The sequence below is a fragment of the Wyeomyia smithii genome, chromosome 1 (genome assembly GCF_029784165.1).
Source record: "Wyeomyia smithii strain HCP4-BCI-WySm-NY-G18 chromosome 1, ASM2978416v1, whole genome shotgun sequence".
Lineage (NCBI taxonomy): Eukaryota > Metazoa > Arthropoda > Insecta > Diptera > Culicidae > Wyeomyia > Wyeomyia smithii.
Window position 1 is genome coordinate 187,257,631 of NC_073694.1, and position 22,345 is coordinate 187,279,975.

Consider the following 22,345-nt stretch of genomic DNA (forward strand, 5'->3'; position numbering starts at 1 on the left):
AACGAATTTGGGCAAAATGGCCAGGTACCATCAAATTGGGACATTTTGGACTCGAGAATCATCTCCAGAGGCCATTCGAGAATCCAAGATGACTTCATCCGATTTCTGAGATACAGCCAAAAATGATCAAATATGATTGGTGTTTTCGGAATCACGAAAATGTTCAAAGCAAAAATTCTTTCCTTTTTTTTTGGAATACAGTCTAAAAGGATATGGGTATTGCCGGAATCGGGAATCAGCTCCAGGATGCTAAAGCCTGTATTATACTCTTTGACCAATGGTCAAATATTTGACCTTTTGACAAAATGCTCAAATTTATTTGACATCATGATTGTTGATTGCCACATTAATAAATTGGAGAGTGACAAACAATTATCTTTGACCAAAGTTTTATCTGTCCAAAAGTGACAAATATTCGACGCTTGGTCAAAGAGTGTAATACAGTATTAACAAACATCCTAAAATTGCCAATGTGCTTTCCAAGAATATTAAAGTTTAATTTGAAGAAATAGTTTAATTATGATGCTTAGCACAATAGATCAAATATTGCTCACAGTGGTTCAGTTTTCTACAAAAAAAAAGTGATAACACAGTGCAACAAACATTGACTTTTTTTCTGCCTTAAGAGGCAACAATGGCGCCATTTTGAATTTTTAAGAAACCGGTAATTTTTAATGTTTTTTTGACGCCATTTTGTTTTAAGACCAAATATCAAAATTCTAAGAGTTTGTCCACATATTAGCATAATTTTACCTATCTTTTGAAAAAAAAAACAGATTATAAATCGGACAAAAACTGAGCTCAAAACGGTGATTATACGAAACCGGTTTTGGCGCAGTTTTAGTATATTTCACAAAGCAAAATAATATCGAGTTTGTCTGAGCATTAATGGTCATGCGCAAATATCTTAAAGTAACAGTCAAATTATATCTTATTTTGAGTAAAAAAATCTCAGAAATCGAATGGTTGGTGTCTGATCTACGTAAAATGTCAGCAGATAAACCTATTTTAGTTTTGTAGGGGAATTGGGGCAAAATCGACATTTTGCTGACATTTTACGTAGATCAGACCAACCTGAAAGTCCGTTTTGAAAAAAATTGCTGGCAGCCCATGGGGCAACTAGATCTTCCTTATGACATTAACCGTTTTCCCACGAGTGATGTCATTTTCTGGGATCACGCCTTCCATCGCATGAGGAAGTAAAGCCGTTGGCGCCGGTCCGTTAATCAACGGGTCGTAAGTTAGGGTCCTGGGTGGAATCGCTTCCCCGGTCGTCGGTGATTGGCACAACAACAGTGGCGTAACTAGATCGACGGAAAATAAGCGAGAATAAAAAAACCGACTGTATCAATCTCAACCATGTGCAACGACAGGGAAGAGAATCTGATAATTGATGAGACACTATATTTCCGCGTAGCAGTAGTTGAAATTCAGTTGGGTCATCCTTACGTCCGTCGTTTCGCAGCTGGCATACCGACTGGTCACCTAGGACCTCCCAAAAAGGGCTTGGTGTATCGTTTTCCGGAGCTCGTCTGGTTTTGAGAACTGTGGCCAGGGAACATTCTGACCAACCAACCTTAAGTTTGGCTTTCCTCAGGGCCTGGTTTGTTATTATCGGTGCAAGTCAGAAAGTAGTCACCTGGGTTCCCGCTGAACCCTTTTGGAGGCGGTTTGCTTCAGTAGCACCTTCCACCTCGCACTTCTCTTTGAGGGCCTGTGCATTATGGCACTCCTCGGTAATTTTACTCAGGTTTTTAGGCTAGAGAGTCACCTTTGAGGTGAGGACCCGAACTTGCACATCTTTCCCCAGAACTTTTTTGTTCACCATCTTGTAGGTAGCTATCATATTCTTGGCATTCTTCCGGAGCTGAAATATCATCTCGTCAGTGCCAGATCGACGGATACTAGAGTTTCGCCTCTCATCTTCTTCAAGATTTCGAATCACTTATACCTGTCTTTCCTGAGTCTAAGAGCGTTTGTCTTATTCCCCGCCTTCGTGACCTTTTGTGGTCATTTGGCCGATTCGCAATTTTGGCGCGTTTTACTTTCTTCACGTTTCTTACCTTCTGCTATAATCTGAGAGTTCTCCGCAGCCATCACTTTGGTCAACTCTTCGGCGTACCTTGACAAAGTTAGTGTACTATCTCACAGCAGTAGCACAACTAACCGTTACTCTGTATTTTCGGGAGTCGCTTCCCGGACTGACCCATTCTCCTAGCGATCTCGGTACGTTCTAGGAGGCCTGGCAGGTTTTACAGGACGGAGACCCTTGTACCGTTTTCAGTCGTTGTCACACGGCATTACTCAGAGTGCCCGAAGCAGGTGCCAGTCTGAAGCCGTGGTACCTTAACGAAATCCAACTTGTATCCTTTTCCAATGTAACCAATTGCCATAATTGGAACCTTCCTGGCAGCAGCTTCAATGGCCGTGTCAGTACTTTTGGTTCATTGGAGTGGCACTACTCGTACTTATGGTCCGAACCTCACCACCTCTAGGCAGTCTCCCGCTCCTGGTTCGGAACTGTTTGGTTACTATCAGTGGTCACGTTTTCTCATCATGCGTCAGGATAGCGGTCATATTTTCGGACCCGATTGTGACTCTGCACGGTCTGAAGGCTCACAAATCTGCTGTTTAACATTGTCTTGAATGGTTTAGTACGTTGCACACTGTTTCCAAAACCACAGAAACGTGATCGAGATTATTTTGACCCAAGAAAAATGATTTTAGAGCCATAGTGCCTTCAGCAAAGTTATTTCATCAATTATTCTTCATATAATAGACGGGGCAATTTTGTGATTAATCGACTAAACAGTGAGCAATGAATTTCACTTTGTTCATTTTTGCATATAAAAATTCACTTTGCTCGTCAAAGTTGTAGCACATTCTGTAAGAACCAACTTTGTCAAAGACATCATACTTCTATCTGTCAATTTTAATGGGCTTTTGTAGGGTTTTCTACAGATTGCCACTAAAAATCAAATTTTTCAATATAACATTTAGTAGTGATTTTCTACTATTTTTCAATGCTCTACAATGTTGTTTGCTATAATAAAACAAAAGCTAATTTTTAGATTTTGTGCAATTAAATGTTAGAATATCATGCTTGTTAACTTTGAATTTGATATAAAAGCAGTTCGTTTTAGATTAAAAAAACAAGGAACCAGTTGAAGCTTACCATAATAAAAGTAATCTTACAAGCCACAGGCAAATATGGAAAACAAACAACGATCTTTTGGAATTTTTCCTATGGTAAAACAGAATTCATATTTATTGTTGTAAGATTTTAAAATAACATGGGTTTGGAGATTGATGAGAAACTTGAATATTGATATCAAAATCTGATACCAAAATACGCAAACATAATTCTAAATTCTCGTCTGATAAAGATGAATGATGAATGAACTATTTTTTTACTGCCTACATTTTTTTGAAGTCGTTTTTCATTTTTGAATTGTCGATACGGATATCATTAGTCGTTAACATTCTAGTGCACAAGTTAATTTTTAGACGGACTTCGGTAAAATGACTATAAATCTTCAAAAACACTTTTTAAGTTGAAATAAGTTTAAATTATGTTTTGTATCACTACAAATTACAATCCGAATACGTCAACACAGAGGGCAAATTTGAAACGTGTTTCAAAACGTAACGCGGGCCGCGAGAAATGAAGCAGAGGGCCGGATATGGCCCGCGGGCCGTACGTTAGACAGCCCTGAAAAATTAAGAAAATCACAATAAAAAGTTCTATTCAAAAAATTATTTTAGGGGCATTCTCAAGAAAACACCACAATAGTTCATTTAAATTTGCGAGTAGAAGTCCGATGTCTTCGACAAAGTTGTTTCTTATAAAATGAATGACAACTTTCTTAAGCAGAGTGGATATTTATATGCAAAACTGAGAGAAATAAAATTCGTTTCTCACTTTTAGGTAGATTGATTACAAAGTTCTAACTTTCATAAAATGGAGACTAATTACTGAAACAACCTTGCCGAAGACACTACGGCTCCAAATTCTAATTAGGCTGATGCAAATTTCTAATTCTTTTAATGTCCAAGGTTATCAAAGTTAGCAGAGGGGGTGGCAAAAAATAAATAACACCGAGACGAAAAAAAGAAATATCTTTGGTCAAAGTTTGTGTGCAAGTTATAACGTTTGTAACTTGCACTCAAATAAATGTTGAAAAATAACACTTCATTATTATTATAATTTATTTCGCTTGCCTTTCGACGACACACTCGCTGTTGACTTGACTTGTTTGATGCTAATTAAGCATTTATGCTGTCGGAAAACCAATGAAATGAACAAAACGGTTTGAGCTTTTTTTCTTCCTCTTCCAATGTTCAAGATTTTTGAGGGGGGGAGGGGTGACATGAAAAGTAAATAATATTTGTAACGGCCTTAGTGTAAATTGATGCATTATTTAAGTAAAAATTGTCAATATCCAAAGAAATATGTGAAATGAATATAGATGAATATATACTTTCTTCGAAGAAATTGTTTGCTTTGTTATAGCAAACAACATTGTAAAACATTAAATAATTGTAGAAAAACACTGTAACAAATTAAGTTGAAAACAATTGATTTTATGGTTGATGTATAGGAAACTCCACAAAAGTCCATTAAAATAGGTAGATGGAATTATGATGTCTTCAACAAAGTTGTTTCTTTCAAAAAGTGCTACAACTTTGCCGAACAAAGTGGATTTTTGTATTCCAAAATGAACAAATGAAAAAAACAAAATTTGTTTCTCACGGTTTAGTGGATTAATCACAAAATTGCAACTTCTATGAAATGGAAAATAATTCATGGAACAACTTTGCTGAAGACACTGTGGCTCTTAAATCAGTTGAAACAGTTGCACGCCAGTAAAGAAGCGGAACCATAATCGCGATGTTTCAAATGCTTGTTGGCTTTGCGGATGATAAGGCTATAGTCGGTATTCGTACCTTTTGGGACGGAAGCAGTGAAAATTGGACCTATCAACTCCACCGAAACAGAGTACACGGTGACTGAGAAAGAGAGCGTGGAAGTTCGTCGGTCTTGGTACTAAGATTGTGATCAATGGGGATATCTATGAAATACTCAATAAATTTTTATATCTATCGACATTAGTCGTGAAGGAAGCAGACGGATCCAGCTGAGTATTGGTTGATGAAGGAGGCAGACCGGCAAGCACTTGGAGTCTCCTGCGTTCAATACTAGGTAGTAAACTGGAGAACGGAGTGTGGCGTAGGTGCATGAACCACGAGGTGTACCAAGCACACCAGCACACGGATATCGTTACTCTGATAAAATACGGAATGCTACAGTGGCCTGACCACGTGGCCCGGATGTCGAAGGAGCGACCTATTCCTTTACGTTTTTATTTTTATTCTCATGTTTCGTGTTTCGTGTTTCGAATTTCGAGTTTAATTTTCAAGTTTCAAAATATATAATTTAAAATTTCATGTTCCTAGTTTTCGTTTCGCGTTTATAACAGGAACTCAAGTTAAAGCCATGTCATATAATTTGCGTTACCATTCACAAGCATTTCATAGAAAATTATAACATATATTTTTTGACGTAGAATACGTCCTACGACAACAATTACAGGGACCCAATTTCAATACAGGGATCCAATTTCAAAACCGAAAACATCGAGAGCGTCACAAAAATTGTCCAATTTCAAACGTTTTAAACCCAGTCAGTTTCCAACCGATTTCTGTCATTTTTGCAGCAATCGATTGGAAAATCATTTAAGCACCCGTCCAAATGCAGAAAATTGTAATCCGATTGTTCAAACTACTGTAATATTGAAAATTGTTGAACAATGTCGAAACGCAAATGTCGATCTTTGATTGGTCGCTTGCTGCCTTTCCCTAAATAGGACGACAGAATGGAGTACCTAGTTAGCCGGGAATGCACTCTTTGGGCTATATAAGAGACTGTTTCTCCTCAAGCAAATCAGTTTACTAGCAGCAGGCAGCAGCATCGGACATCAACACCGATGGCAGTAGAGTAGGCGAAGTGGATCAGCATCGGGCAACAGCGGCGGTGGTAGTGGTTAGCTGCAGTCCTACCTCTTCCAGTTCGGCTTCCCTTCGATCTGACTTGGACCCCACCAGCGGTAATCCGATTCAGATATCGTTGGGCAAAAAAACAACCCGAAACTGAAAGAGCCCCGCACCGCCAGGTGGTTTGAGAAGCCACCATCATCCAGCGTATGTATATACAGGGTGTATGCACATAACGTGTGTGAATATTTGAAGCGTGTGTCCCTAATATACCGTGCTGGATCGAAGCCCGTACAGTATCGAAATCCGTACACCTTGATATTTTTCTTCAGTTTTATGTATTATATAAATGAAAATTCATATGATAGTTACATGTACATATCCGTTGAGCTGTTGGCCTTCTGTTAAATTAAACTATGCGCCAGTAGGCCATGAAATAAAAATATTAAAAATAAAAAATCAATCGTGTCTCGGTTTCAGTTGTCATTTCGTTGTATCGTTAGAGAATTTACTAAGGAAACGTTCTTCAGATAAAAACGATTTCCAAGTGGGATATAAGTGTTTTAATCTGTGAAACTTTTTGAAATTGATAAAAAAGGTAAGTCTTTGTCATTTTCGAGCTGTACATTGTCTGGTAAATAGTGTTAATTGTATTTATTGAACAAAAACTGTGCCGCACGGATTTTGATTCTTGTTATTTGCTTGAATCGAAATCCGTACAGCGTGTGTATCATGCATATATTGTTGAACTTTCTTCTTGTTTTCAGCATATAATGGAAGAAAACAAGTATAAATATATGGCAAACAATTTCGAACGAGCTGTGACTGAGTTGCACAGAGGAAAGTCGTACCGGAAAGCTTTGAGAGGTGCACTATTTCAGCTGATATCAAAAATTTGAAAACCGTGTGAAACTTTAGGAGCCAGTTGATCCTGAAATATACTTTTTCGGTAATTTAAAGATAAATTATAAATAAAAGATGTTCATTTTTGTACTTCTTCATCTATACGGAGTTTGATTTATTGTTGTATGGACTTTGATCCAGTCTATATCGCGTGTGTGCGGATTTCGATTCAAAAGTGTGCGGGTTTTGATTCAGACAAAAACCTGTGTACGGATTTCGATTCAAAACATGTTCTATTTAAACATGATTTTTTCAAGTTTCGTAGTGATTTTAATCATTTTGCTTGAAAATAGTGATAAAACATAAGTAGACCTAAGTAAACATGTCAGCTTAAAGCAAAATGTGATTTCTTGATTTTATATTGACCGTCGAAGATTATCATGTGCTTAGGTGTACGGATTTCGATCCAGCACGGTATAAGGTGTGTGGCTAGCGTGTGTGGCTTGCTTTAAAGCGTGTGTGCATGTTTATAGCGCGTGTGTGCATGTTTATAGCGCGTGTGGCTTGCTATATAGCGTGCGTGGTTTGCTATATAGCGTTTGAATGTCTAGCGTGTCTGTGCATGTCTATAGAGCGTGTGGCTAGAGTGCGTGGCTTGCTATATAGCGTGTGTGGCTAGCAGTATAGCGGTTGAAATTTTTATATATACACTACCCGTCATAAGTTTGGAATCGCTTTACTGAGTATTGCAACACCCAATTTGAATATTGCAACACCCCGAAAAGTTTAGCATCACTCAAAATGGGCAAATTTCTGTAACTGTAACTGTAATATGCTTGACCAGAACTGGTGGCACAAGCCGAACACCGCAACTTTGTGGGTAGTAATGATCACGCGATAAGTTGAAGTCTAAATATGAAAAACTGCATGCACCCTAGCGCCGCATAGCGGGGTAATTCAGTATTAAATTGTCTACCATGTAGAAGCCTTTAGCCTTCTGAACAAGTTTGCTGAACACCGCAACTTTCTGGCAGGTCGGAATCGTGAGATTAGTTAATGCTAAACTTTTCGGGAGGCGTTGCAATATTCAAACTGGGTGTTGCAATACTCAGTAAAGCGATTCCAAACTTATGACGGGTAGTGTAATTGCTAACAAATCACCTCATGTAGAATTTGATTATCACTGTGAATCATTCAAAACTAAATAAAAATTTTGCCATGTTGAAAAAATATTCACTTGTCAATAAATTGCATTGACAAACACAATTAACCTCAAAGTTTATCTGAAGAATTAACCCCAATTCAGTGTATTCCCAAACCTATTCCAAGAAATACATTGGCATAAGACGGGCTGTCGTATTCTACGTTACCTCTGCGGTCGTGTCTTATAAACAACCTCTTCAACTTTTTCATTATCTCCTTCAGTCGCATTGAAACATAAATCAGTTTTTACAAATGCCACGAAAGAATTAGGATTAAAAGCATTCACTATATTTGGCCAAACCCAATTTAGCTAGTCTCCTGACCAGATTGGTCATTGACCAACCCAGCCAATTTCCAGTTTTTGGCGAAGAGATTAAGAAATAAAACTAATTTGCCATTTGAGTCAAAAAAGGAGAAAATGAAATCCCATTTTCGGATGAACTGACCTTCACCAGGCGCGTAGTTACCAAACAAAAGACGATGCAGGGGCTCGCAACTTTGATCACTTCCAGTGAACAGCCAAAGTAAAGGGCACACGAGAAATCCGTGGCCGCGGATAGTGAAGCTTATTTTCGTTGCCTTTGCCTGGTTGGGACGGCAAATCAACCTTAGACGGTCGTCAATCAAACGCGCTGGCACATCTCGTCTCTTATTATATGCAAAAAAAGAAACACGATAATGCCTAATGAGATTGACTTTATTTTTCTCCGGATGAATATTTATATTTTTTACTTGGAATCTAATGCACTTTTTGGTATTCGATGCAATTACTTACCAATGTAAATTGTGCTGCTAATAGGAGAAATAAAAGTTGAAAAGTAATTATTCAAATATATTTACCAGAAACTACAGACGGAAGCTAAATAACCCTTCGTAATCGTTCTACCCGACTAACCAAAAGACAAACTGTCCGGAATTATGATTATGGCATAAATTTGCATTAAATTAACTCTGGTCGGCTCGGCCGACACCGACTAAATCGAATGAACGTTAGGCGTTTTCCGACACTTGGCGACAGTCCGCCGCTGCTGCCGTCACTGGATGCCAGATATGCCATTCGAAATCTGCAGCAAGGCTGAAAAATGAAGTTGGGGGGATAGTCCAAACCGTCACTTCTGCCAAATGAAATGCGAACTTCGAGTGAGCATGATGGGAATTTAGTATGCCATTTTTCACACACGCTTTTATTCCATTCACCGAAAAGTTTATTGCCCAGCATTTGCATGGATAATTAGTGAACAGAAGAGGGTCGTATGCACCGGAAAAACGGATGTTTGGTTGATGTGAGATATATTTGGTGGCATCAGAAACATTTCTCAGTTGAGAGTGATTTTTGTATATATTTAAATAAAACTTTTGTTTGCACCCAACTAGATCTGAAGCAGAAATGAGCAGCATTTCATATTCTACTTGACACCATTTTGAGCAAATAAAACGGCCCTGTCCTAACGTGTGCCACATCGCTCAGCAGCATTAGTTTGAGAAAACGGTAATAAACTACACGGAGTACGATCCCATCAAGCTCCCAAAGACATAAAATCCCACTCAAAAGCTTCTTGGCCATCCTGCTCTTGTCGTTACGCTCTCAACAAAGATAATATTTACAACTAAGAAAACATCATTACCAACAGTGACTACTCTCTTGTGATGTACCAGCAGTGCCTGTAAAGTCCAAATCAACTCGAAATCTCGGTCAGGGAAAACTTTCCGCCACGGTTTCCCTGTTTTCTTCGTCCGCCTCGGAGGGTGGATAACTTCCGAGCTGCGTATTTCAGCCTGTGACAGATGGCTGCACGGTGCCGCCAGCAAGTTAGAAGCGTAAAACTTCATTCTTCATCCACACGTGAAGCAGCCATTTCTGCCCGTTCCTTTCTTTCCGCCGCTTTAGTTCTGGGACACTGAGAAACATCTGAGTAAGTAATCCGGGTTGCTGCTTACAGGTCTCGCAACTGTTTTTATTTTTTGCTTTCTCCATTCCTACTTACGGAGGGTGCATGCATCTACATTTGAAAGCAAGCGGCAGTTCATTAGCATAAATGGATGGCGAAGTTTGCTTTTTGCAGCTTTTTGTTCCTGTGCATTCGGCAATCTAACACAAACTAGGAACTGCACAAATATAAGAAACTTTATGCGCGCTTATGTAGTTTGGTGCGGGAGCGACTGCTCTTTCGGTACGGTTTATTACTAATGGCGTTCCGTTCTTTCGGCTGCCGTTCGCCACCACCACCGACGGCAATATTGAGCTGGCAGACGATTTGAAAATTGCACCCGGAAAGAGCGAAAATAACGAGTCGTTAAATGAAGTTAGCTCGGACCTGGCACTGGGCAGTAGCGACGCCAAGTTGAAATCTGGGTTTATATGGAAAATCTGTTGGAGTAGGAGGGTAGTATCCAAGACACAAGTGCATGACGTTGGACTACGGTATTTTTTTATTCTATCAAAACAAATAAAAAAGTGCATTTATAAATGCTGAGACGTTAAAGTGATATAAAAAATAAATTATACAAAATACATGAATGGATGATACTCTTTTATATTAGCGCTACCACTTCATACATATTTTAATCCGAGAAACATTTGTTCGTAGTCTTACTGCCAAGATAAACATTTAGTTTAGCGAATTCGGTATAATTTTGCTTTATTAGCAAACAGCAAACTGTACGAAAGTGTTTGGAATTGTAGGCTAGAAAGATACAAGCGGAATAAAACTCATGGTAGTTCAACTCCAGCCCAGGACATAAACTCATGATTTAAAAAAAATAACGATAATTACAATAACTCCAAAAAATTAAAGCAAAAACCCAATATGCTTATTGCGTAGTTTTTATCGCTGTTGTTTTGGCGAGTGACAAAAAAAAATATTAAATTCTTCAATTATGATTTAGAGCATATCAAAATGCTTTGGTTTTTCTCTTAATGGTGATAAATTTGTTTGGTTTGGCATAATTTTGGATTGCAATTGACCGATGACACGGGATGTTTCCAGTTCTCTTGTCTTGTTCGCACACACTGCAAGCAAGCAAATTAATAACGAAAGATACCGTTAGGAGCAAACGCGACGCGATAGATCCGGGCAATATTGCTAACATGTCCGGACCTGTTTAGCAAGGCCATACAGTGCTGCGGTCCACCGGTTGGTCCGTCTGCTGTAGAACGCTGCCATCGAATAAGTGCTCTGCTAGCTGCGGGTCGAGCCAGTTTCCAGTAAGAGTCAACCTTCCTCTAATAGACGGTTTTGCAATGAGGACTAACTTTCTGCAAGCTGGAGCTTTTATATGTAACTACTGAGAGTCGAATTCCCAGCAAATTGAATCACTGGACTTTCAAATTCGGGTGCCTAACTCCGACATAAACGGTTGTCCAACTACAATATGCTAGAACGTTAAAGAAAATTTTACCATTGTTGAAGCAAATATTAGTATTGCAGCATATCAGGACAATCATTAATTACCAAATATGTACGGGAAAGTAGGTAAAGACGGACACCCTAAGGTTTAACCTAAATAATTACTTAGGTATTGCTATTTAGATCGCAGTAGTCATACAAATTGAAGCTTAAGGTCATTGGTTTTCATAATCATTTTTGGTATTAGTGAACTTCCTCCAAGTTTTATGTGTTTTTGGTCTTCAAAAATAAGACTACAAATTGCTGTTTTTTGACATGGTTGGGAAAGACGGACACTTGGGGTGGGTAAGATGGACACTACGAAGGTAAAGGTGGACACTCACAAAAAAGATGTAGTACGTTAAGTATTCTTTTGATTTATGTGTTAAGTGATGGCCATGCATTATTCTACGTTATTAGAGTCTATCTATACATCACGTGAACAGTTTGAGAGGATGGGTTTCGATGAAGGCGAAAATTCTCCGCCTATATGGCCTGTTCCAACTGATAATGATTAATATCTGCTGGTTTCTCTCGCGGGTGTACTTTGTGAACATCTGTAGTACACAACAGATGCTACATGTGAAAATTCTTGGAAAATCCGTGTGTCCATCTTTCCCTACCTTAGTGTGTCCGTCTTGCCCGACCTGGTTGTAAATTTTTCAAACGATCGTAGCTCTTCATCGGAACATCGAAAATCTGATGGATTTTCACTAGAAAACCGAGGAAAGACTAATTAATCACTTTACTATTGTGAACAAATGAAAACACTTGACTTTCACGAGTTTTTCACTATTTTCCGTGGAATAAAAATGACATCAAATAGCGCGTTCACGAAAATATTCTTTGTTTTACTTACAAATTTGAAAGTTTGCTTGCTGGAAACCGATAATGCAACTCAAAAGCATTAACACACTATAAAAACCTAAATTAATCCACCTAGCGGTCTGACTCAGCCTTTCTCATTCAAACTTATTATTTGTAGAAATAGATTTACATGAATGCTTAAATCCAATAAAGGTATATTCACTCTTTGGATTCTAAAATATTGATGTTGTAATTAAAACATAGAATATGAAATTCGACGTAATGTTAGTGCTTAAGAAATAGCGAAATAAAAGAAATGACTCTTAATTTCGAACAATTTAATCACGAGCGATGCCGGGAACGTTCAGATAGTACGATACCACATTTAAATCATGTTGAGGCCATATATATTGATCGAAGCAGGTAAAGTGTTGAATAGTCTTTGAATTTCTTTTCTTTCTAAAACTTTTAAACAGCATATCAAATTGTTTTTAAGTTTGTTATTTGTAAGTTTGTTAGATGACTCGTTTGTATGACACTAGTTATGTTCAAAAAAATCGTGTAATACTTGAGATAATAGACTATCGTTGATTTACAAATTAAAACATAACGGTTGCTTAAGTTTGGTTACAATCAAATGAAAAGAAAACGTATATGGCAGCCAAACTTTGAAACCACGTGTTCAATCATAATGCATCAGTTAACCCTTAACTAGCCCGTTCATCTGATATCAATATTGTTAAAATCGGTTGTGTAGTTTCTAAGATAATGAAGTTTCGTGATTTTCACATTTCGATACATTACAGACGAAGTTACAGTCCGATTACAGCAAAATTCAATAGGGTGTTATGAGGCAGCTAGACCTTTCATTTGATACTAATTTTGTGGAAATCGGTTCAACCATCTCTGAGAAAAGTGAGTGAGTCAAAGTAGTCTATGAAATATGTTTCTTTTCATAGCTGGATTTCACATTTTTTTTAGACATAACAGGCAAAGTAATAATCCGTTTGCAAAAAAAAATCAATTGGGTCTTATGGGGCAATAAGACCATCCATATGACACTAATTCTATGAAAATCAATCCAGCCATCTCAGAGAAACATGAGTGAGATTAAATAGTTTCCAGAATACGTTTCTTTCCATAACTTCTGAACCACATGTTCAATCTTCATAAAATTCAAAAGTCAAGAGTTTTTTAGGTAGCCCGTTCATTTGAGACCAATTTTGTTCAAATCGGTTGAGTAGTTTCTGAGATATTGATGTTTCGTGATTTTTACATTTTGATACATAACCTATTAAATAGAAATCAGATTACAATAAAATTCAATTGAGTCTTATAGGGCAAGTAGACCTTTCATCTGCAATTAATTTCATTGAAATCGTTTCAGCCATCTCTGAGCAAATCTAGTGAGATTGGGAGAGTGTTACACACACACATACACACACGTACAGAAAATGCTCAGCTCGTCGAACTGAGTCGAGTGATATACGACATTCGGCCCTTTTGATCATTTTATACCTTTAGTTTTTGCAGTGATTGTTATACCTTTCTAGGAGAAAGGCAAAAAGTGAAATGATAGAAATGATTTTTAATTTCAACTTCAATCCCGAGCAAGGCCGCGAACATTGAGATAGTACAAGATTAAATTTAAATGATGTTGAGGCCACATATTTTGATCGTAGCTATAGTTTTAAACAGTCGGCGGGTTACATTTCTTTCTATAACTTTCAAACCACATGTTTGAACATTATGAAATTCATTGTTTACACGTTTAAAAGCCTATTAATTTGAATTAAACTATGTATGCTTCTGAGATATAAGAGCGATTTTCACATTTTGACGCAGCGCCAAAACTAAAAGTTTGATTACAATGAAATTCAATAACAACCTAAGCGGGAAATAGGCCCATCATTTGACACCAAGATAGAAAGAATCGGTCAGACCATCTCTGAGCAAAGTGAGTGCCAAAAAAAGGTGCACATACATGCGGAAAATGCTCGACTCGTCGAACTGAGTCGAGTAGTATATGACATTCGGCCATTTGGATCACTTTTCTACCTTTTAATTAGCCAGTAATCCTTAGGAGAAAGTCAATATGTTTATTTTCATTATGTGATTTCACATCTTTATGAACAACGGACAAAGTTACAATCCGAATACAATGAAATTCAATAGCGACCTATGGGGCAGCAAGACCTTTTATTTGACACTAATTTTGTGAAAATCGGTTCAGCCATCTCTGAGAAAAATGAGTGAGTTTAAACAACCTCAGGATAACTTTTCTTTACATAACTTTTGAACCATATGTTCAATCATAACGAAATTTAAAAATTAAGGGTTTTGGAGATAGCCCAATCATTTGAAACCAGTTTTATTGAAATCGGTTATGTAGTTTCTGAGATATTGATGTTTCGTGATTTTTACATTTTGATACATAACCTCTAAACTAAAAATCTGATTACAATGAAATTCAATAGCAATCTATGGCGCAACTTGACCTTTCATTTTCAATTTATTTTATGAAAATCGGTCCAGCCATCTCTGAGAAAAGTGAGTGAGAAAAAAAAGTTGCACATACACACACACACACCCACACACATACACACACACATACACACCTACATACATACATACAGAAAATGCTCAGTTCGTCGAAAAGGGTCGAGTGATATATGACATTCGGCCATTGGGACCACTTTTATACCTTTGGTTTTTCCAGTGATTGCTATACCTTTCTAGGAGAAAGGCAAAAAGGTATTCGCATCACTCAACTATCATAATACATTCTAGTTTGTGAAATATTGAAAGTGTCCATCTTACCCGCAGTGTCCGTCTTTACCTACTTTCCCCTATACCAGAGTTCGGAAAAAGTGACAGAACTGTGTGAAGGTGAATAATAAGAGCATTCTGAGTACAATATTTCCAGCTATTTCAATCTATTCTATCCCTCATACAGCATGCTCTGACAAAAACTTTTTACCGTGCCGATAGCGGTGCTCGTTCGTTCAAATATCAACTACTTTACGCTTGCTTGACTAAAGTCTCTGTTCGAAATTCTATCAATTCGCTGGATAACTATTAACTATTGGTTTCCAAGCCCGAAGAATGCGGAATCGCGTAACGGTCAACGAAAGCGAGGAGTCTTCAAGTAGGTGGATATTTGATTTTGCCAGGAAAGTATGTCCGGACTCTGTTCCTGAGCAAAATATTGTTCGCGATGCGTCTCCGGGCCACGACGCGATAGAATCACCTTTTACGATGGCAGAACTTTCAGTTGCCCTCCTGTCCTGTAACAATAACGCGCCTGGATTAGATAGAATCAAATTCAACTTGTTGAAGAATCTACCCGGCAATGCCAAGAGGCGCTTGTTGAACTTGTTCAATAAGTTCCTGGAGCAAAACATTGTACCGCAGGATTGGAGGCAAGTGAAGGTGATCGCCATCCAAAAACCAGGGAAACCAGCTTCTAATCACAACTCTTATAGGCCGATTGCAATGCTATCCTGTATCCGGAAATTGATGGAAAAAATGATACTCCGTCGTTTAGACCACTGGGTCGAATCAAATGGTCTACTATCAGAAACTCAATTTGGCTTCCGCCGTGCCAAAGGGACGAATGATTGTCTTGCGTTGCTTTCAACAGATATTCAGCTGGCGTATGCTCGTAAAGAACAAATGGCGTCTGCGTTCTTGGACATTAAGGGGGCTTTTGATTCCGTTTCTATTGACATTCTTTCGGGTAAACTTCACCGACAAGGATTTTCTCCAATTTTGAACAATTTTTTGCACAATTTGTTGTCCGAAAAGCACATGCATTTTACGCATGGCGATTTGGCAACTTTTCGCATTAGCTACATGGGTCTTCCCCAGGGCTCATGTTTAAGCCCCCTTCTTTACAACTTTTATGTAAATGACATCGACGAATGTCTGGCAAATTCATGCACGATAAGACAACTTGCAGACGACAGTGTAATCTCTGTTACAGGAGCCAAAGCTGCCGATTTGCAAGGACCATTGCAAGATACCTTGGACAATTTGTCTGCTTGGGCTTTACAGCTAGGTATCGAATTCTCTCTGGAGAAGACTGAGATAGTAGTTTTTTCTAGGAAGCATGAACCTGCTCAGCTTCAAACACAATTAATGGGTAAAACGATTTCTCAGGTTTTGGTACACAAATATCTTGGTGTCTGGTTCGACTCTAAAGGCACCTGGGGTTGTCACGTGAGGTATCTGATGAAAAAATGTCAACAAAGAGTGAATTTTCTTCGTACAATAACCGGACAATGGTGGGGAGCCCATCCAGGAGACCTTATAAGGCTTTACCAAACAACGATATTGTCTGTTATTGAATACGGGTGTTTCTGCTTCCGCTCCGCAGCAAACACACATTTGATCAAACTGGAGCGAATACAATATCGTTGTTTGCGTATCGCCTTAGGTTGCATGCAGTCGACCCATACGATGAGTTTGGAGGTTTTAGCTGGAGTACTACCATTGAAAAACCGCTTCTGGAGCCTGTCTTCTCGTATTCTAATCAAATGTGAGGTCTTGAACCGTCCCGTGATTGAAAATTTTGAAAGGTTAATCGAATTTAATTCTCAAACCCGTTTTATGACATTGTATTTCAATCACATGTCCCAAAATATTAACCCTTCTTCGAATATTCCAAATCGTGTCGACTTATCAAATACTTCTGATTCTACTGTGTTTTTCGATACATCCATGATAGAAGAAACTCGTGGAATCCCGGATCATTTACGCGTGCAGCAGATCCCTAAAATTTTTTCCAATAAATATCGAAACATCAACTGCGACAATATGTACTACACTGACGGATCACTTCTTGATGGGTCCACTGGCTTCGGTATCTTCAATAACAATTTAACCGTCTCCCATAAGCTCGATAATCCTGCTTCTGTTTACGTCGCAGAATTAGCTGCAATTCAGTACACCCTAGGGATTATCGAAAAAATGCCCACGGACCATTATTTCATCTTTACGGACAGTCTCAGTTCCATTGAGGCTCTCCGATCGATGAAAGATGTTAAGCACTCTCCGTATTTCCTGGGGAAAATACGGGAACATCTGAGTGCTTTATCCGAAAAATCTACTCAGATTACCTTAGCGTGGGTCCCTTCTCACTGCTCGATACCGGGTAATGAGAAAGCGGACTCTTTGGCTAAGGTGGGCGCAACAAACGGTGATATTTATGAAAGACCAATTGCCTTTAATGAATTTTTCGCACTTGTACGTCAGAATACGATCATCAGTTGGCAAAATGCTTGGACCAGAGGGGAATTGGGAAGGTGGTTACATTCCATAATCCCCAAAGTATCGACGAACCCGTGGTTCAAGGGGTTGGATGTAGGTCGGGATTTCATTTGCGTGATGTCCCGGCTTATGTCCAATCACTATAGATTTGACGCGCTCCTCCGTCGTGTTGGGCTCGGGGAAAGTGGTATCTGTGCCTGTGGTGAAGGTTATCACGACATAGAGCATGTGGTTTGGTCATGCCCTGTACACCGTGACGCCAGGTCTAAATTAATAGCTTCCCTGCAGGCCGAGGGTAGACAGCCGGCTGTTCCTGTTCGTGATGTCTTGGCGAGCCGTGACCTATCCTACATGTCCCTTATATACGTTTTCCTGAAATCCATCCACGCCCCAGTCTAGTCCCGTTCCCCTCCGTCTACACCCAACAAAACGACAAGAACACGTTTGAACCTTAAGCACAAAACCAGCAACCAGACCCCGCACAATAGAACCAGGACCCAAGGACTACGAGCCTCTGTCCCAACTCACGACATCGTGGCTCAGCAGAACGAATCCATACATGCCATTCGACGATTATCAGACGACCATTGAACAACAAAACACTGATTGGAAATCCCATGCTAGTTTTAAGTTAGACTTAATTTCAGCTCGTAGTCGGCAGCGAGGATAAAAAATTTGCTTTAGTTTTTAAGTCATCAGATATAATTGGCGCCGTTAAACATTAAATTGTATTTGTGCCGTGTCAAATAAATGTTATGTGAAGAAAAAAAAAAAAAAAAAAAACTATTGGTTTCTTGTAAAATGGTTTAATAGTAACACTAATTTAAAGAATCATGCTTCATCCTGTAGAACACCCAATGCTTGCTGTAGCCTGACGAAACTAAATAGGCGCTATAAGTTTGAAATCATTCATTACTTTCTTGAACGAAAGAATGGCAAAGCATCACAAAAAGTAACATCAGCCGAATCAGTAAAACGTTACATTTAGGGTAAGGGTAACTAGATTCAATTCAGTATCACTGCAAAGGGTGAGAGTGAGTGTACAATTAGCTTCATTTCAGGTGTATTCCAAGCATTGAATGTGAGATTTCGGAGCTCTGATGTATACATTACTGTATTCCAAAGCTTGATTCATTCAATATTTGGTCGCACAAAATGGGATATATCTACGTCAAGAAAACACATAGAAAAAATCGTGCGATATCATTTTGCTGCAAATTTATTGACTTTTAAAGGAAAAATACCTACAAGAAAAATTATTCGTCTGAGTTTCGTATAAATTCACTTACTTTTCGTTTAACCCTTGTAACCTGTGCGGTTACAATTTTAGCATCGAGTGGAAAATTTACTTAATTATGTGTAACGCTGCAAGAGCGTGAACGCGTAAAAGTAACCCTAATTTTGGGTACTGTTGCGAGAGAGTGTATAAGTGAAAATTACCCGCGTTGGGACACTCCCGCAGCAGCGTGTACTTGTTATGACAGTTCTCACGCTGAATATCGTTCACGTAAATTTGTTTAAATTCGTTCGTTTTTTCGTTTGTGAACGATATTGTCGCGTTAGTTAGGTTCGATAGTTTTTTTGTCATGTTTGTGAAATAATTGTTAGGGTTAGATTCGCTCTGACGGAGTTACGGTGCTGCCACCTTCAATTTGTTTACTCTCTGAGTGCAGGGGATAGGAATTTCTTCAAGGGTGAATGTGATAGCAACCATTTCGGTAAATTTCCCTAGAATTCGCATACGGGCAGTTCAATGTGTGTGAAGGAGCTGATTTAATTCCGTCAGGGCGAATAGGCCGGAATTTCCCTCTAGCTGTGGAAAAGTGGTGTGCTAAGTGCTGACTTCGACGTCACGGCGGGTTTGTTGTGGTCGGCAACAGAAGCATCCATCGCGGGAAGAGTTCAGTCTAGCCTCGATCACGGTACGAGTGACACGCGTCGTTTGTTTTCGACATAAAAGTGCGCGTTTTAACTGTTTCATTTTTACAGTTTGTGTCCCGTAGGAGCAGCTGGGAGTCCGGGAGCTGCAGAAGCAGCTGGAAAGCCGTCCCTAGACTACCATTCCGGAAATCGCCACCAACGACAGCTGAGGGAAAAACAGGAATAAACGCGATAAGTTTTTGTTTACTTATTTTGTTCATGTTTTCCCTCTTAGTGTTCTAGTAAAGATCCGAAAGTCCGTTAGAGGTATCTGGCCCCCCTGTAAGGGTTTCGCCGGGCAAATTTTAGTGTGTACAGGGTGACCCCCTGTTCCACCCTCTAGTGCCCAAGCTAATTTCTAGGCGGGCTTCGGTAAAATCACTATGAATCAATATAAACACTTTTTAAGTATTAATTGAAGCTTTTTAGAGGTTTGACTGAAGCCCGCCTAAAGGCGGCATTGGGCACTAGAGGGTTAATATCGCCAATCATCATAATCCAACACCTTCCGAGCCCTCACAGGGTCAGCTGTCTCCGATTTTCATTCACTTTCAACCCGCCGCTCGTTCGTCTGGGACTCTCTCAATGACTTCTTCCACCCGAGCAACAGTTGTATGAGTGATTCCCAGTTGTTTTCCGATCCATCTCATGGTTGCAGTCGGATTTACCATGAAACCACAAAAGTCCATTTAAATAAGTAGATAGAAGTATGATGTTATCAACAAAGTTGTTTCTTTCAAAATTAGCTACAACTTTGCCCAACAAAGTGGACTCCAAAATGAGAACGGTAGATTTCGTTTCTCACTGTTAAGCGGGTAAAGCACAAAATTGCAATATCTATAATATAGATAGTTTATAATGAAACAACTTAGCTGAAGACACTGCGGCTATGACATCATTTGTTCGAGTCAAAATAATTTCGATCACGTTTTTAGAGCTTTGAAAAAAGTGTGCGATGCTTTGGTCGTATGCTTACTGACAAAGACTTCCGTACACCTACATTGGGCGGCGTATAACAGCGTCTAATTCGAAGCGCACGGATAATTTATCAAATGCGGAATTTTACCATCCATTGTGGCCTTATTTATGAAGAAAAAAAAACCATCCATTGTGGCCTTTGTAGAGCTTCTTTTGTCTGATTGATAATAGATACAGTCCTCCTGCCAGCAGTAATGAGATTAGCCTAATGATGTTAAACTTTACTGCAGCCATTGACAGGGCCGGCGTTTCATGTGGGTAGTATGGGTAGTAGTAGTACCCACTCGGAAAATATCCATGTGGGTACTTACCCACACGGAACTATCGGACAAAACCAAAAAAAAAGTAATATTGGAAGCGACAGATTTTTCGATGAATATTGTTGAGCGAGAGGATATAAATCTACAGATTTATGTACAGTTGTAAAGTTTCTCAGGGAAAAAGATTATTTTTTCAATTGTTTCATTTACGATAGAGAATTTTATTTTCGATAGAGTTCTAAAGATTAACAATGTTTTTTTCGTAAAAATTTCCCATGCCAAATTTTAACACAATCGGACTTCAGGAAGTAGAGCCTCAAAGCGGTCAAAGTTACAGTTTTTTGATCTCTTGTATGTTCGGATGTAGCTCGAGTCTCCCAACGCAAAAGTTTTCATGTCCCTGAATTTTTTCCATTTTTCTAACAAATTTTTATGAAATAACACCAGATCTCGATATTTCATGCATTTCTAAGAGATTTGCTATCAAAAAAAAATTCGATTCCGGAAACTTCAAGAACTACTTTTGTGTCTTTTTAGGTTAGTCAAAAATGTAACACTTTCACGACTGTAAGTGAAACCTCATCAGAAGTCCGAAGACAAAATTGTTGAGCCCTAACGTTTGCATTGAAAAAATGCTCCAAAAATGCCGATTTTACCGTTACACGCACTGACGAAACTACCCATGCAGCATTAATCATAGTAACTCATGAGTCAGTAGAAAAAAATCGACTCGAACTCTAACCGTAATGGTGAAAACAGTGAAGCTACTCCGTTGAGTGTGCGCAATCAAAAAACCCGCCGCGTCGAAAACGGGCATCGTACGGAAGAGGGACACCGGTTATGCTTGTTCCGGTATCCACAACATCTTGGCACTGTTAGACTACAATCAGAGCATCGAGAGAAAGACCGGTTCCGTACGGCCGACGACCCTGAGCGACAAGAAACTCCAAAGAATGCTGAAGGGGAAGACCGAGGGAAAGGTGGCTACATCGCTGCGTACGCTTGATCGGGAGGTCGGTGCAACCGGCCAAACCGTGGAAAAGTACCTGCCAAACATGGACATCAGAAAGCAGCAGTCCCGTCCATTGGTCTCGGAGCTGCAGGCAATGTTAGCGGCTGAATAATATGATAGAGTCGATTCCTCCTGCGAATCGCGACGTGATGGTAGTGGTGGACGCCGAGACCTATCTCACCCTGGATGGCAACTACTGGCAGGGCACTTCGTATTTTACTTCGCCCACGAGGGAAGTGAGCTCTGAGGTGAAATTCATTTAACACACCAAGAAGGTACTGCTGTTGCTGACAATCAGCGAGAAGCTCCGTATCGGTGATCGGGGAAGTTTATAGTACGAAGTGCTTGCCGGAGGTTGCGTCGTACATTAAAAAATACCATAAGGGGCGAATACGCAGTGCTCTGACCGGATCTGGAGTTTTTTTTTCTGTGTGGACTCATCACTGCGACCAGAGCTCACTTCATATTATTAGCAGTATCACTATTTAAGTAAGTGATACGCTTATCATTCATATCCGTGCTTGTGTGTAATTACCTTTCCGTTTCAAGCTTACTGCTCTACTATACCGAGCCTCTGTCCATCCTAACAATATCGCCTAGTTACAATTCCCTGGAGAGAACTTTCATATGTCACTCACACCAGTTTTATTATAATAGGGACTTATTCTTGT